Below are 16,748 nucleotides of genomic sequence, written 5' to 3'. Positions count from 1 at the left end.
CACTGAGGACGCGGCTTCGGGACAATGGCAGGAAGGGGCATGGCTTGGGGAACAGGAACGGACAGGCTTCCTCCTGGCACACAGGGAGTTCTGGGCCGTATTGTGCAATCGCTCTGGCTGGGGCTGGCCTATGGGCTGGGAGATTAAGACCCCTGATCTATTCTCTCTGAAAATGTGGAGACCCCTCAAAGTCCCTACCCATGTTTATAGCTCTGTGTTCTTTTGGAGTCGAAGCCCGGCAGAGGCAGGTGAAGCTGTGGAAATGGAGAGGCAGTGTTGTCTAGTGCAGGGATTCTCAAACTTAATTACCTAGTGACCCATCTTCTGACAAGAAAAATTACTACAGAACCCCAGGAGGGATGCATCAGTTAACTTGAAGCAGTCACCTAGGAAAAGAACCTGTTATCTGGGATGAGTGCATGTTGCATCCCAATACAAAAACTTATAATTGTAGCAATTGTTCGAATGGCCTTTCCAAAAGTGACAAAGAAGTTGCAGGATCTTTCAGCCAACTAGCATGCACTTAAAAATGGTCTGTGCATGTGGCCTCATTAAACCAACCCAGAAACAATTTTCCACATGGGTTGGATGTCCCTTGGCCTTCCTCCCATGCTGACTACACAGGTTTCCAATAGTTACAGTTTTATTAACTCAAACCACTCAGGGTATGTCTACACTACCCCGCTAGTTTGAACTAGCGGGGTAATGTAGGCATATCGCACTTGCAAATGAAGCCCAGGATTTGAATTTCCCAGGCTTCATTTGCATAAGCCGGGCGCCGCCATTTTTAAATCTCGGCTAGTTCGAACCCTGTGCCGCGCGGCTACACGCGGCACGAACTAGGTAGTTCGAACTAGGCTTCCTAGTTCGAACTACCGTTACTCCTCGTGGAATGAGGAGTAACGGTAGTTCGAACTAGGAAGCCTAGTTCGAACTACCTAGTTCGTGCCTAGTGTAGCCACGCGGCACGGGGTTCGAACGAGTGGGGATTTAAAAATGGCGGCGCCCCGCTTATGCAAATGAAGCCCGGGAAATTCAAATCCCGGGCTTCATTTGCAATTGCGGTATGCCTACATTACCCTGCTAGTTCGAACTAGCGGGGTAGTGTAGACATACCCCCCCTTTTCAGAGCAAATACACTAATCTGATTGATGATCATCTCCATGTCAAGTGTCAAAAGGCATCCATTTTCACTGTGGCTGCATTTTTAAAAAGGGAGGGGGAGGAAGAGCTGTTGGTTCTTTTGTTTTTTATATATAGTAAGTACGTTTTATCCTTCATCTCTCATAACCTTTGTGTGATAGAGTGCTGATAGCTACCTGGTGAGCCAGCACTCTGATTGCTTAGGTGTCAGTCAGCTCCTCTGGAGAAATCTGATTGGAGATTTTCTTCCACTATTTGATCTGAGGAAGTGGGTCTGGCCCACGAAAGCTCATCTCCTATTAAACCATCTTGTTAGTCTTTAAAGTGCTACATAGTTCTGTTTTTTGTTTCTGATTGGGGATGCGCAGTTAGCTGGTTGATCAGGCTGGGAGGCTGAATGGGCCAATTAGGTTATCCGCTGAGGGGTAGAAGATCACAGGGAGGAAGCAGGAGATGGTAAGAATGAAAAAGTAAGTAACCAGGACTAGCTGAGATCTCAAGGAAGGAAACCTCATCTCTCCCTGGCCCTTTGGGAAGGGGCTGTAGGTAGACAAGTACTGTAAATAATATTCCTGCCTGGGACTATACTGGTGTTGTTGATGGGAACATAAATAAATTACATGGACTATGCCTGAGAGGCTCCTGGGGCATGTGTTACACTATAAAACAGCAAAAGCCCTTTTCCTCACACCTTAAAAATGAAAGGACCATCGCGGTTTAAAACTTTTGAAGTTTATTTTAAAACTGCTATTCTTTTTTAAAAAATTACAAGTTTGATGAATAAAAATAAAACATATACTGACTTTTTAATAAAGATCACTACATAAATCAATACAAGAACATGAAGAGCACATAACATGGGTTTACGGCTCCAGCCAGTCTTTCTGAATGTGTATAAATTACACTGAGAAAACAGAAACTTTGTTTCTAATCGTCATATCATAAAAAATGAACTCGAGAGTTTGTAGCCTGGAACACAAAGCTCGCTTGGCATGCTGCTGTGGAATAGCTTGTTTCAGGATGGTGTTCATCACCTACCTCCTACTTCAGACTTTTGGCACAGATGAGTTTGCAATTCTATCAGAAAGTGTTATGTGATTAAAGAGGTCTTTTTGAGGGGAAATATTGGCTATAATTCTTAGAAGCAAGACCAGGTGCTTATCTTAACTGGATGTCTTTTGTTTAGAGACTCAACTGATGTTAAAAATTTGGGATTGCTTTTATTATAGCAGGATAATATAACACATGCAACATTGTATAGATTCTGTATTACATATTTTATTTACTCGTCAGACTTAAATTGCTCTGAGTATTGTTTTAGCTTCAGTGTGACGGTTCATGCAATCATCGTGACCATTTTAATTATAGATTGCATTTTCTAGATCATATTTAACTTAGTTTAAAAAGTTTACTTTAGGCTGAATCCTTTGGCTCTCGAAATTGATTATTTTTTAAATATTTGGAAAAAAGATTTTCAATTTTATTTTTATTTCCTAAACTAGAAGATTTTGTAACTCAGGTCCTTAACTCAATTATTTTTTGTTTTTCTTCATTTAAATCATTATTCTGGGGTGGGGCTTGAGATGAGGGGTTTAATGCAGACTTCCCTGGGGAGAGACGATCAGCCTTCTCTCATCTCAGCAGCTTGGGGCTAAGGGAGAAGCCCCTCTTCATGGCCATTGCAGTTCCAGAGGGCACAGCTGGGGGAGAGGTACATGTCCCCCAGCTGGGACAGATCCAGGTTTGTCTGCCCCTGTATACTCCAGGAAGAGTGAGGAATGCAGCAAACTGTGTGCTTTCCCCTTGCTCCCATACACATAGGGGAAGAAGGCTGAAGTCCCCTCCCTAAAGGGTGCCTGTGGGGTGTGGACTTGGATATGGGGTAGTCCTGGACCCAGGAGGGGACATGTCCCCAGCAAACCCCTTTTAGCTGCCTCGTGATTCTTTTCTGTATGGATTTATGCATTCCCGTATGAATTATGGAGGAGAGGAAAGCTTCAACCCTTCTCCTCCACAGCCAGACCCTTATCTTGCTTCAAGTTATGATGATAGGAAGCTGCATACCAAATTTGGTGATCCTATCTCTTGCCATTTATGAGGAGCTCTTGAACAAATAGATGGATGCACAGACAGACAAACAGACAGACTTGCTTGCTCGCTCACAGATAGACAAACTCTCTCAAATATCTGGTAGATGAAAAAGTTAGAAAGCTGAGGGACATTTTGAAAAGTGAGAGTTACAGAATTACTTTTCCTTTTGTCACTAACCTTTTCTACAGTAGGAGGAATGGGAAAAGGAGTACAAATGTGGAAGAACCTGTAGATTAGACATTCTACTATATTCATTGGCAAAAAATGAGAAAGACGAGACGTCAAGAAAAATACAACAATCAAAGCCAAAGTGTTTATTAGCCTGGCATTTAGCAAAGTACAAAGTCAGCTCTTCTCACAGGAACAATTACATTTCTTAAAATGACAGTCCCACTCTCTCTCACACTCTGAAGAGGAAATAATATCTGCAATATGACATTTATATAATGATGTATATGCTGTATTTTTCTACTCTCTCAAAAGGCTAGAGAGTGAAAATCTGAGTCTTCAGCCTGATAAGGCACTTGCTTGGGATGCAGAAGATCCCATTGACTCGGACAGAGCAGATCAGGGGCAAAGGGGCCTCCATGGGCTGGATGCAGCCTACCAAGCGGGTTGATCTGGCCTGTGGCCACCCTCCTGCTCCCCCATCCCCAGGCCCATCAGACCTGAGGATGGGGGAACGCCTGAAGTCTCCTCCCACTGCCAGGGGTGCACAGCATCAGAGGGAACCATGTGCCCCTGACAGGGCAGGGTGGGGGAGACAGAAACAATGTCTGCTCCCCTACGCCCAGGCCTTTCCCAGTGGCTGAGAGGTGTGGGGAGGGGAGGTGAAGCGTGGGGAGGAGACAGCCTCCTTTTGACCCCTCTCCTGATGCTTCTTTCTTTCCTTCCTTCCTCCCTCTCTCCCCATTGGCCTGTGGGAGGAGGGAGCACGCAAAGTCTCCTCACAGCGCAAGAGGCATGTGGTGCCCAGAGGGAACTGTTAGCTGTTGAAAACAGCCAGTGGTTCTCTATAGGCGCCGGGCAGGGTGGGGGACAAAAACTTCATGTGCTCCCCCACTCCCAGGCCAATCAGGGTCTGTGGGTGAGGGAGCACTCGAAGTCTCCTGGCCCCATCCCTCCTGCCTGAGGCCCCACTCCTTCCAGGGTGGCCGACGACCACCTCCAAAATTCGCAGTGCCCCCCCAAAAAATGATTGCCCACCCCTGCAATAGATGCTTGGCTATTCTGGAGTAGGTGGGGTTTTCATTTCCCCTCGTCCCCCAGACACAGATTGAAATTTCTGATGATGAACCAAAGCAAACCGCAAAACCTCAATTTTATGCAAAGTGGAATTCTTGGGTTGTGATGAGCCCTACCCATACCATTATGACACTTAAAGAATGGGGAAAAATATGAGACTTTCTTGTAAAATTGTATCTAGGAAATTAAAATTCATTCCTGAGCCTCCCAAATGGTGTCTTGTACTCAGCAATTGTGCTCTTCAGTGGTTACAAATGGATGTTTAGGATTGAATGGTTCAGAACTGTAGAATATGCAAACCAGCCCTCTCCCATGCTGGAGGCTCCTTCGCAGCGTTTGTGGTCTTTGGCATCTGAACAAAGTGGAGAGGTTCAGCCCTTCGCATAAACGCTAGATAATAAGAAACAGTCCAATACCTGATGGACATAGCATCTTGAAGAACAGATTTGTGAATGAGTGAGTGAATTGCTGCTCTAATTTCTACTGAGTGATAACATGAAGCAGACAGTTTAACTTTTACCTCCTTGGGTGCCTACAGAAGCGAGTCTGTCCAGAGGAAGGAGAGTTCTGTCTTTCCAGACTTCTGTCCCTTTCCTTGCCCCCCTTTAAGCCTCTTTATGAGTTTCCAATTCTGTGGCAATGAAGGAATTGGGTCAGGGGCTCATCAGGGAAGCCAACCAAGCCTTTGTGAATTTGCCCTCTCACTGTCAATCCTGAGCTGAGAGAGCACAAGAAGCTGGTGTTCTGAAGCTGTATTAACTTTTGCAGGGTTAGCTCTGTAGCACCATTTTAATAGGGGGGAATCCAAGGTAACTGTGGCAGGAGCACTCCAGGTAGAATGGCTCCACTGGAGACTAGAGAAAGAGGGTGTGTCTAGACTACATGCCTCCTTCGACGGAGGCATGTAGATTAGCCAGATCGGAAGAGGGAAATGAAGCCGCGATTAAAATAATCGCGGCTTCATTTAAATTTAAATGGCTGCCCCGATCTGCCGATCAGCTGTTTGTCGGCAGATCGGGGGAGTCTGGACGCGATGCCCCGACAAAGAAGCCTTTCTTCATCGACACAGGTAAGCCTCGTGAAACCAGGTTTACCTGTGTCGATGAAGAAAGGCTTCTTTGTCGGGGCATCGCGTCCAGACTCCCCCGATCTGCCGACAAACAGCTGATCGGCAGATCGGGGCAGCCATTTAAATTTAAATGAAGCCGCGATTATTTTAATCGCGGCTTCATTTCCCTCTTCCGATCTGGCTAATCTACATGCCTCCGTCGAAGGAGGCATGTAGTCTAGACACACCCAGAGGGGCATTTGATGCCAGTGCTACTGAAAGAGAAGGAAGAAGAAATCAGAAGAGCATGAAAATCCCAGGGAAAAGAGTGGAGGATGAGAGGACATGTTCATGGCTGAGAAGGATGCATGAGACTAGTGTCTTTTCTGCATCTGCCGCCTCAAGGAGGAGTTGTCCTTTTTAAATTTATTCTAATCAATCACTTTGACTAAACAGGAGAGTTGTTTTTGTGTTTGAACAAGAGGGCTGCGTCTAGACTGGCATGATTTCGTGCAAATACTTTTAATGGAAAATTTTTCTGTTAAAAGTATTTGCGCAAGAGAGCGTCTATACTGGCATGTGCCTTTGCGCAAAAGATTTGCTTTTGCGCAAAAGCATCCATTCCAGTGTAGACGCTCTCTTGCACAAGAAAGCTCTGATGGCCATTTTAGCCATCGGGCTTTCTTGTGCAAGAAATTAACTTGGCAATACTTGCCAAGAATACTTGTGCAAGAGGGCTTATCCCTGAGCTGGAGCATCGGAGTATTTGTGCAAGAACCACTGATTTTGTACAGTACAAAGTCAGTGTTCTTGAGTAAATGGTCGTGGCCCGTGTAAACAGGTGGCAAGATTTTGAGCAAAAGCAGCCACTTTTGCACAAAATCTTGCCAGTCTAGATGCACCCAAGGTGAAAACTGTGTAACTCTTGATTTAGTCTGAGAACCACTCATCCAGCCTACTTCTGCAAATTAAACACCACACATGGACTAATCTGTATAAAGGGTTCTCGACCTTTTCTTTTTTGCTCAGTCACCCCCTAACTTTATTTTTTTGCTTGCAGCTCCCCAACTCCTTACAAAATGGGACTTTCCAATGCAATCCAAGTTTATCATCTTCACAGAACAGAGCAGTGAACTGAAGAAAACACCTGAAAATTAACTGTAAGTGATATTCTATGAAAGGGAAAATAAACACATCTATAAAAATATATTGATTAGGGCTGCCAATCACAATATTGCAAGCTCAAAACAAATTAACTCAATGAAAAAAACATTATGACAGGGAAGCGCCAAGTCCATCCCAACCAGCAGGAGCAGTCTAATATAATAACTTCATTCATACCAAGGGACGGAGTGGGGAGGGGGGCGGGGGACTGTTGCGTTACTCACATCAGTATAGTTAAAATGGCAAAAAATGTCTAGTATTGACAAGTCCTTAGAGAATCTTCCTGCTGGTAAAGACAGCAAATGGCACAATGGGAAATACTTAGAAAATGTATCATTTGGGGAGTGTAAAATAATGCAGCTTGTCTCTTTGAGCAGAGTGTATCCCCATGACGTAGCTCATCTATCTCTGTACCATACGTTTTTATTCTTCATTTCTGAGAGCTGTCGCTATCTGTATGAAATGTAGCTCTCTTTATTGCAGTTTCAGATCACAGAAACACTGCCATGAATCACAGCTGTAACATCTGGAATCACTGCCAGAAAACTCTGCTAATAGACCCCCTAGAAACCTCTCCTGGGATGGGTCGGTGACCACAAAGAATGGGATAAGCATAGATGGGGCAGAGGTTTTCCCCTGTCACTTTGGCACTTCCTGTAGTTTGTGAACACACCAAACCTCAGCACACTATGGGCCTGCTCCCTATGGAAGTCAATGGTAAAAGTCTCACTGTCTTCAATAGTGCAGGATCAGGGCCTATGTCACTTGAGCAGTATGTCACTTCACAGCGCTGTTTATCCAAAGTTTTCATTGGTGGGACCTGAAAGAATGGATCATAGTGCTTATTTTGGCATCAGAATAGGGGGCCTGGCTAGAGGGACCGATCCCAAATAGTTTCCCTTGTGAGTGCTCAACATTGCTATAAACAAACAAACAGTCAAACAAACAGGTCACTTTTTATGTTCTTAAATATGGACATTAGAGCCTAAGTATATGAAAATTAATCTTCATGTTCCTAAAGTACACTAAAACTTTTAATACTCTTCATCAGCTTGGAGGGGTCTAAAATTTCATCACCCTATTAGCAGATCCTCCTAACTCTTCCCAGACCAGACAGCCTTTTCAAGGAATACAGTGTTAATGGCCACCGTATTGATTACTATTCACAGAGGAAAACCAGAAGCAGGTGTTAATCTAATAAAATGATAATTTACTGCCACAAATTAACTGTGGGGTTATCATAGTTCATAACAGTCAATTATACAAATAAATCTGGAAACATTCACTTTCCTAGAGGGCACATTTGTTATCTCTTATATTGTTAGTACTGAATAATAAAATAAATATATTAAAACAGTCATATAGGGTACATCTACACTGCGGTGCTATTTCGGGATACTTCTGGTATCCCAAAACAGCTATTTCACGACTTTTAAATGAGCCCATAATTTCAAAATAGCTTTCAAAATAATGGACTCACTATTCCAACATCCTGGTAAACCTCGTTCCAAGAGGATTAAGGGATGTTTCAGAATAGCACTCTGTTTCGAAATACTCTCAAAATAAGCTACACAATTTGCATAGCTCAAATTGCATAGCTTATTTTGAGCTACGGGTGCAGTGTAGACCCACCCCTAGTGACAAATTCACAGAACTTTCCAAATAGTTTATCCCATATACTTTAAAATCAACCATTTTCATCACTGTTTGGTCACAATACTATGAACTGGGACAAAACATTTTAAAAAACGAAGTTTGAGAAATTGTTCTGTCCTGTTTCTGGCCACTAAGAATAGAACTATTTCACTATTTCAGAATGTGCACCCCATGATTCCTTGAGATATTTTGACAGCACAGAGTAGCAGGAAGTGAACTGTAATATGGTTTATTGTTCGTGTTATGGTAGAATCTAGAGGCTTCAAAATGTGGTACATGGATCAGATGCAATCTCCTGGATGCCTTGCATATAACATGGAAGTATGGTTTGTTGAAACTACAAGTTCCAGCAGGAGGGGAGGATGCTCAGGTAAAGACTTCCTATTGCATTTATTAGCATTTGGAATAGTTCTGAACGCCATCTCTTGAAAATTAGACAGACAATCAAAGCTCTAGAACTATTGCAGGGAACAACTCTATGCTAACAGTGGTCTTCCAACTCCAGTGTCTCTCTCTTTTATTATTTCTAGTTAAGAATTTATGGGAGAATGTATGACATTTATTTATAGGTTTTTCTCTTTTCCTCAGAATTTGGTGTTATTTGAGCTTTTAAAATATTAACTGAAGGTTTGAGTTCAGATTTTGAATCCTAATTTTACCTACCATGTTCCACAATTATCTAGTCTTGTACAAGTTGAACCTTAATCTATCTTTAGATTAAGGTTCAACTTGTACAATCCTCCGGAATAAAGCCCTTGAAAGTAGGAATAAGAGATCCTCCGGAAAAGGGCTTTATTCCGGAGGATCGCGCCAGTCTAGACGCCTTTTTTCCGGCTTTCCCCAAGCCAGAAAAAAAGCGGCGGACATGTTTATTTAAATCCGTGGGGGATATTTAAATCCCCCGTGGATTTCCCTATGCTGACTTACCTGCTTTGCATCCCTTTTCCGGAATTTGGGGCCAATCTAGACGTAGCCCAGGGGTCTAGCCAAAATAGGCATTGCTCTTTAAACATGGATTTTCCCCTTTGTTTCTGCAGTCTGGAAAAATAGATTAAGAGTCCGGCCAAAGCAGGTATTATCTTTTTGGATGTATAAATATGTTCTTTCCCTTCCTTCTTGCAGCCTAGAAAGATAGATAAGTGTGCAGCTGCTCTTTTAAGTTGTGTCTTTTACTTACCCTCATTGGCTCTGTATAAAAAATTTTCAGGGTTAGTTTTCTTGTAATCTCTGTAATCTGCTGATTCGGAAAGTTTGTAATGTAGAAAAGTATTGATTTAATTAGAAATTCTGTAAATAGTGATTAATGGTGGGTATAATAATATTCGTCATCTGCCCATAAATATTCATTGTATGGGAGCGAACATACTAAATAAGGTTTATGGGAAAGTAGTAATAGATGTGTTAATTAACATACTAAAATAGATAAAAGGGTGTAATTGTTGCCAAATTGTTGCCATTCAGAACGTTGCGTTGTGGGTCTGAGGTTACTGTGCGTAGGCAATAAAGTAGTTCCATTTACTCCATCTGCTCCTTGGTCACCTGTTTCTTCTCTAACACAACCCTATTTCAGTGTCCCTGAAGTACTGTAGAACCCAATAAAGTCTGAGATGGATGGAACACCCCACTATGGACACTTGAGTTTGTTTCCCATCATGAATGGATCCCCTGAGCCCATTCCACAAATGATTCAACAGTTAGTTATAAACCACAGTCACTCTCTGTGTCCCAGCTGTAAGAGCACCAATCTGTGTATCTGAATCACAACCAAGCAATTCTGGAAAACCACCAAAAACATGACCTTTAATAGTGGACCTAGCATTGCTTTCACATATTTTCTTCATTTTCTTTGTATTTACCCTTGCTTAAGATGATGCAAGAAAACAAGTCTATGAAAAATATAAATCATTAACTAAAGCTTTAGCAGAATTTATCTCAATATATTCTGGAACGCTGCTGTTAATATTTCTTTACTCTTGATGCTAACTGGGTGGCCAGCCATTTACTAACAAGGAAGCAAAATATTGGATTTAGTTATTAAACTAAGGAATTTGGGGCCTAAATAGTCTAGCTGAATTAGTTTTTAAAGAGCTACTTGGGCATTAACTTGTAGTGATTCTAACTCAATGATAGAAGAACAGTTCATTACCAAATGGAATGTACTCATAGGTTATCAATACATGTTTTGAAAGGGCAAGCAAGGAGAAAGGAAAGGTTTATTATACTGTGACAGGTCGGAAAGACATGAGCACTTAATAGTGAAACTGTCCTGTCAGTCCCCAAACAATGATGCTGTGATGAGGTCACAGAAGACTCCTTGGGGTGCCTCCTGGAGTGTTGACAAAGCTACTGCCACTCACCTTCCTCCTCTCTGGGGCTTCTCATTGCCTGGTCCTTCTGGGCTAGCTCCCTTGGTTTTCCCCAGCCAAGGCACCAAGCTGCGATTACTGCCCCCTGCCCCTCTCTGAAGCAATGCAGACACTGAAACTCTTCAGGTCTAAGGAAAGTGCAGTTTAGGGCCCAGCTTCCTGGGATCCCACTCCCCACATGGGTGAGAACCCCAAAGGAATCTTTTAGGCAGGCCCCCTTTGGCAATGAAAGGGGGAATTGTACACACTGATTGTTCCCCCAGGTAACAATGATTTACCCTGGGCGTGATAGAAAATAAAAGTGATTTTATTAAATACAAGTAGTAGGATTTAAGCGGTAATAAGTGAGAACAGGCAGAGCAAAGTAGATTATAAACTCAAAACAACAGAAAATGCTTAGCTAACTCTAACACTGAAACCTCAGTAAACAAACTTATTACAAACTCACCCTAAAACTGTTTCTTTTCCAGCTAAGCCTTCCAAACCAGTGCTGTTCTTCCCCTGGAGTCTTTGGCTCCTTCCTTTGAGTGTGCCAGCCAAAGACAAAACACTCTTACTTTCCTGTTGTTTTTAAAGATTCCCTTTGCATGGGAAGTCACCTGGCCCTTCCCTACCAACCACTGCTAAGACTTAAGGACAAAAGGCTTTTTGCATATGATTGCCCAGACACTGAGTCATCCCAAAAGTGGAATCACCCTTGATGGCTTTCCATTTACACATTTAAAATCATAAAGCATTTCATAATCCACAGGTCTAACTTTACACACAAGAACAATACATACACCAAAATAAGATAAACAGATCCAACGGATTAAGAGATTAAAATTGATAGGTTACATGAAGCTATTTGTTGAAAGCATCTTTGGGTTATGTATATTTGTGTCGATACTTTCAAAAAAGCCTCTTTCGAAAAAGAGCATCTAGACTACAACTAGTACTTTTGAAAAAGCAAGCCGCTTTTTTGAAAGAGAACACCCAGGCAGTCTGGATGCTTTCTTTTTAAAAAGCAGTTTGCATTACATAGCGCCTTTTTTCGAAAGAGCACTTTTGAAAAAAAGCATTCTTCCTCCTAAAACGAGGTTATCCACGGTCGAAAAAACTGCCGCGTTCTTTCGATTTACTTTCAAAAGAATGCGGCAGCAGTCTAGACGCAGGGGAAGTTTTTTAGAAAAAAAACCCTGTAGTCTAGACACACCCCTACTGTGATTAGAGATACAGAGACAGAGCTGTATTGCCCAAGAGATCAGCTTTGAGTGGTGTTGGGTTAGCAATCGGGTCAGTACTCGGTGCCGGGCTAATGAAAGGTGACCTTTATTCAGGGAGCAAAGAGCAGCAGAACTGTGTTTAGTCCATCCTGATCGCAGAAGTTACCCTCAAGGGAAATGAACTTGCTAAGCTGGAAGCCCAGATGCAGATCACTGTGAAAGTGAGAAGTGGGGACAGATGTCCCTGCCAGAAGGTCTGTGTGCTCAAGTCTGGTTTAACCTGTCTTCCCTGCTGTTAAAAGATAGAGCCGAGTCAGGCTCCATTAGAAGTCTTTTGTTTCTTGTGAAATCTTTTGTTGTGGGACAGTGTTTCTGCCCTATTTGTCCTCTCCCAGTCCTGGTTTGCCAAGCCACTCATCTCTCTTCAACCAGATCCCTAACTCCAGACTCGCTTCATGTGTAATGCTCACAGTAAGTGAGTCAAAATACAGGACTATGTAGCACTTTAAAGACTAACAAGATGGTTTATTAGATGATGAGTTTTTGTGGGCCAGACCCACTTCCTCAGATCAAATAGTGGAAGAAAATAGTCACAGCCATATATACCAAAGGATACAATTTAAAAAAATGAACACATATGAAAAGGACAAATCACATTTCAGAACAGAAGGGTGATGCAAGGGGGGGGGGGAGGAAAGGAAGGTGAATGCCAGTGAGTTAATGATATTAGAGGTGATAATTGGGGAAGCTATCTTTGTAATGGGTAAGATAGTTGGAGTCTTTGTTAAGTCCCCTGCAGAGAGTGTCGAATTTTAGCATGAATGCCAGTTCAGAGGATTCCCTTTCAAGTGCAGATTTGAATGTCTTCTGAAGTAGGATGCAGGTTAGCAGGTCATTCAGACAGTGTCCTTTCTGGTTGAAATGACAAGCAACTGTTTTTTCTTTGTGATCCTGTCTAATGTCTGTTTTGTGGGCATTGATTCTTTGGCGGAGTGTCTGAGACGTTTGTCCAATGTACATAGCAGACGGACACTTTCGGCACATGATAGCATAGATTATATTTCTGGAGGCGCAGGAATATGTATTCTTGATCTTATAACTCACTTGGTTAGGCCCAATAATGGTGTCAGCAGAGTGAATATGTGGACAAAGCTGGCAGTGGGGTTTGTTGCAAGGGAAAGTACCAGGGTTGGTATTAGTGTGGTATGTTCTGTGGTTGTTGGTAAGAATCATCTTGAGGTTAGGTGGTTGTCTATAGGAGACTATGGGTCTGTCTCCCAGAGCTTCTTGGAGTTTAGTATCCTGTTCCAGTATAGGTTGTAATCTATTGATAGGTTGTAATCTATCTTCTGTTGCCTAGCCTCATTGCCAACACTTCCACTGCTTACGGGGCTGTTAGAAGACACTTAGGAGAAAATTAAAGCTAAATAACATCACAGAACACTGAGAGCCAGGACTGGTGCTTGCAAACAAAATTTATGGGACCGCGGGAAACTTGGCAACAACCATGATAAGCGGATATCAAGCTAACTAAAATCATGCTGGACAATGGATATTGCCAGGCCAGAGATGCCGGACTAGAGAGGTTCTACCCGTACTGGTACACTAAAGTCAGTTCAATTACATTATAGTAAACTGAGGAAAGTGACAGGAGAATGAAGCCCAAAGACATCAATGGGAGCAATGGGTTTTCTTGAGTTCTGGCCCACTTCAGTGGAAATATCTGCAGTAATAAAAATATTAAGATGTGTTTGTTGATTTCTGTGTTTTAATGAGATAATTTAATAAGATATGTGTTTAATTTGGAAAGAGTTAACTTTCATTTCCTTTTAATTAGTTTGTTGTTCTCTCTAGCTGGGGATGTTTTTGAACTATGATAGTGTATGTGTCTACTCATTTCAGGAATCTTTCTTAAAGAAATTCATAGAATCACAGAATACTAGAAGGCTGTGTCTACATTGGCACCCTTTTCCGGAAAAGGGATGCTAATGAGACAAGTCAGAATTGCAAATGCCGTGGGGGATTTAAGTATCCCCCGCGGCATTTGCATGAACATGGCTGCCGCTTTTTTCTGGCTCGGGGCTTTGCCAGAGAAAAGCGCCACTCTAGACAGGATCTTTCGGAAAATAAAGCCTTGTCCGGAAGATCCCTTATTCCGAGGCAAATCCGAGGCTTTATTTTCCGGAAAAGGCTTTATTTTCCGAAAGAGCCCGTCTAGACTGGCGCTTTTCTCCGGCAAAGCCCCGAGCCGGAAAAAAGCGGCAGCCATGTTCATGCAAATGCCGCGGGGGATATTTAAATCGGCATTTGCAATTCCGACTTGTCTCATTAGTGTCCCTTTTCCGGAAAAGGGTACCAATGTAGACACAGCCGAACTGAAAGGGACGTCAAGAGGTCATCCAATCCAGTCCCCTGCCCTCACGGCAGGACCAAGCACTGTCTAGATCATCCCTGACAAATGTGTATCCAACTTGCTCTTAAATATCTCCAGTGATGGGAGATTCCACAGTCTCTCAAGGGAATTTATTCCAGTGTTTAACCACCCTAATGGTTAGGAAGTTTTTCCTAATATCCAACCTAAACCTCCCTTTCTTCAATTTAAGCTCCTTGCTTGTTGTCCAATCTTCAGAGGCCAAGCAGAACAATTTTTCTCCCTCCTCCTTGTAACACCCTTTAGACACTTGAAAACCTCTATCATGTCTTCTCTCAGTCTTCTCTTTTCTAAACTAAATAAGCTCAATTATTTCAGTTTTCCCTCATAAGTCATGTTTTCTAGGCCTTTCTTAATTTTTGTTGCTCTTCTCTGGACCTTCTCCACTTTTTCCACGTCTTTCTTGAAATGTGATGCCCAGAACTGGACACAATACTCCAATTGAGGCCTAATCAACACAGGGCAGAGTGGAAGAATGACTTCTCATGTCTTGCTCACAACACTCCTATTAATGTATCCCAGAATCATGTTTGCTTTTTTTGCAACAGTGTCACACTGTTGACTCATATTTAGCTTGTGGTCCACCATGACCTCTAGATCCCTTTCTGCAGTACTCCTTCCTAGAAGTCGCTTCCCATTCAGTATGTGTGAAACGGATGGTTCCTTCCTAAGTGGAGTACTTTGCTTTCGTCCTTATTAAACTTCATCCTGTTTATCTAAGACCATTTCTCTAGTTTGTCCAGATCATTTTGAATTATGACCCTATCCTCCAAAGCAGTTGCAACCCCTCCCAGCTTGGTATTTTTGGCAAACTTAATGATCATACTCTCTATGCCATCATCTAAATCATTGATGAAGATATGGAACAGAACCAGTCCCAAAACTGATCCCTGTGGAACCCCACTTGTTATGTCCTACCAGCATGATTGTGAACAATTAATAACTACTCTCTGAGAATGGTTATCCAGCCAGTTATGCGCCCACTTTTTAGTAGCCCCATTTAGATTTTATTTCCTTACTTTATTGATAAGAATTTCATGCGAGACCCTATCATATACCTTACTAAAGTCTAGGTATACCACGTCCACTGCTTCTCCCTTACCCACAAGATGTGTTATCCTGTTAAAGAAAGCTATCAGATTGGTTTGACGTGATTTTCTTTACCACTCCATGCTGGCTGTTTCCTGTCACCTTATTATCTTCCAGATGTTTGCAGATGAATTTCTTAATGACTTGCTCCATTATCTTCCCTGGCACAGACGTTAAACAGACTGGTCTGTAGTTTCCTGAGTTGTTCTTATTTCCCTTTTTATACTGGGCACTATATTTGCCTTTTCCTTTCTTCTGGAATCTCTCCTGACTTCCATGATTTTTTAAAGATATTAGCTAAAGGCTGAAATACCTTCTCTCTAAGCTTCTTGAGTATTCTAGAATGCATTTCATCACTGTCTCCTAAATTCTGAATGCTCAACAGCATTGGATTGCGCCATTAATGCAAAAAGAGTGTGCCATCTAGTATCTGAATCTGTCTATGGGGAACCAGAAAAACAATACCAGTTTTGTCTCTGCCAGTGATTGGGATATGACTTGAGCCAAGTCATCTTTCTTCATGGGACATTGTAAGACTTAATTAATGTTTGCAAAGTAACTTGAGAGCCTTGGATGAAAGGCGCCATGTACAGTAAGCGAAAATTATTATTACTAAAGACATGTGATCTTGCCAGTGTAAGGTGACATGACATGACAATGCAAATAACCAACAGACTGTCCCTCACCCACCAAGGTACTATTGCACAGTTACATCGGTTTGTTTTAGTCTTAGGTCAGTTTAACCTAAATCTGCACTATGTCCTGTGATTTTGTTGTTGTTGGTTTTTTTTTTTTTTTTTTTTTTTTTTAGGCTAGTCAGTTGTCCACGTCTAAGCAGAGTAGCTAGGGAAATTTGTAAGCACCACCTCTTGTGCCACAAAGTGGTGAGGGAAAGGATTTTCTCCCATTAATGAGGAAGATTTTCTAGCATTTTCCATTCTCAAATCACATATATGTGTCTAACAATAGCATCTCTCATATGAGGAGCTCTGAGTGCTTAACAAATATTAATCAACTCAAACTAATCCGAGTTAGGCAGGCACATTAAATGGTATTATCCCCATTTCATGGAGAAGACTACTAGCATAGGATGGTGAAAGAATTTACCCAATATCACACAGCTAGTCAATGGAAGAACTAAGAATAGAAACCCAGAGAGATGCCAGGCTCCCAACCCTCCACTGCACCATTTTGTAGCTTCTGCAGCTAGATGAGCAGCTCCAATGTACAGATGCTTCTCTGGCTTCCAGGTGTTTCAACCTGAAGGAACTTTTTTTCAAGGCTGGAGGATGTCAACTGGCTCAAGTTAC

At 42.3% G+C, this 16,748-nt stretch overlaps 1 long non-coding RNA gene across 4 annotated transcripts in view; it reads left to right on the top strand.

Annotated features, from left to right (window-relative positions):
* Positions 1-16,748, top strand: part of LOC102445388 (uncharacterized) — a 124,670-nt gene that overhangs the window by 41,435 nt on the left and 66,487 nt on the right. For 3 of the 4 annotated variants that reach the window (XR_012901240.1, XR_003087009.2, XR_012901239.1), the window contains exons 2-3: positions 6,588-6,687; positions 8,598-8,717. This is a non-coding gene — a long non-coding RNA (uncharacterized LOC102445388). The remainder of the gene's footprint in view (positions 1-6,587; positions 6,688-8,597; positions 8,718-16,748) is intronic. The other variant, XR_332998.4, reaches the window with a different exon arrangement.

This window comes from Pelodiscus sinensis, chromosome 2 (assembly GCF_049634645.1).
Source record: "Pelodiscus sinensis isolate JC-2024 chromosome 2, ASM4963464v1, whole genome shotgun sequence".
In the NCBI taxonomy this organism is placed as follows: domain Eukaryota; kingdom Metazoa; phylum Chordata; order Testudines; family Trionychidae; genus Pelodiscus; species Pelodiscus sinensis.
Note: the sequence above shows the minus strand (reverse complement) of the source record. Positions and strands in the feature narration are given on the sequence as shown.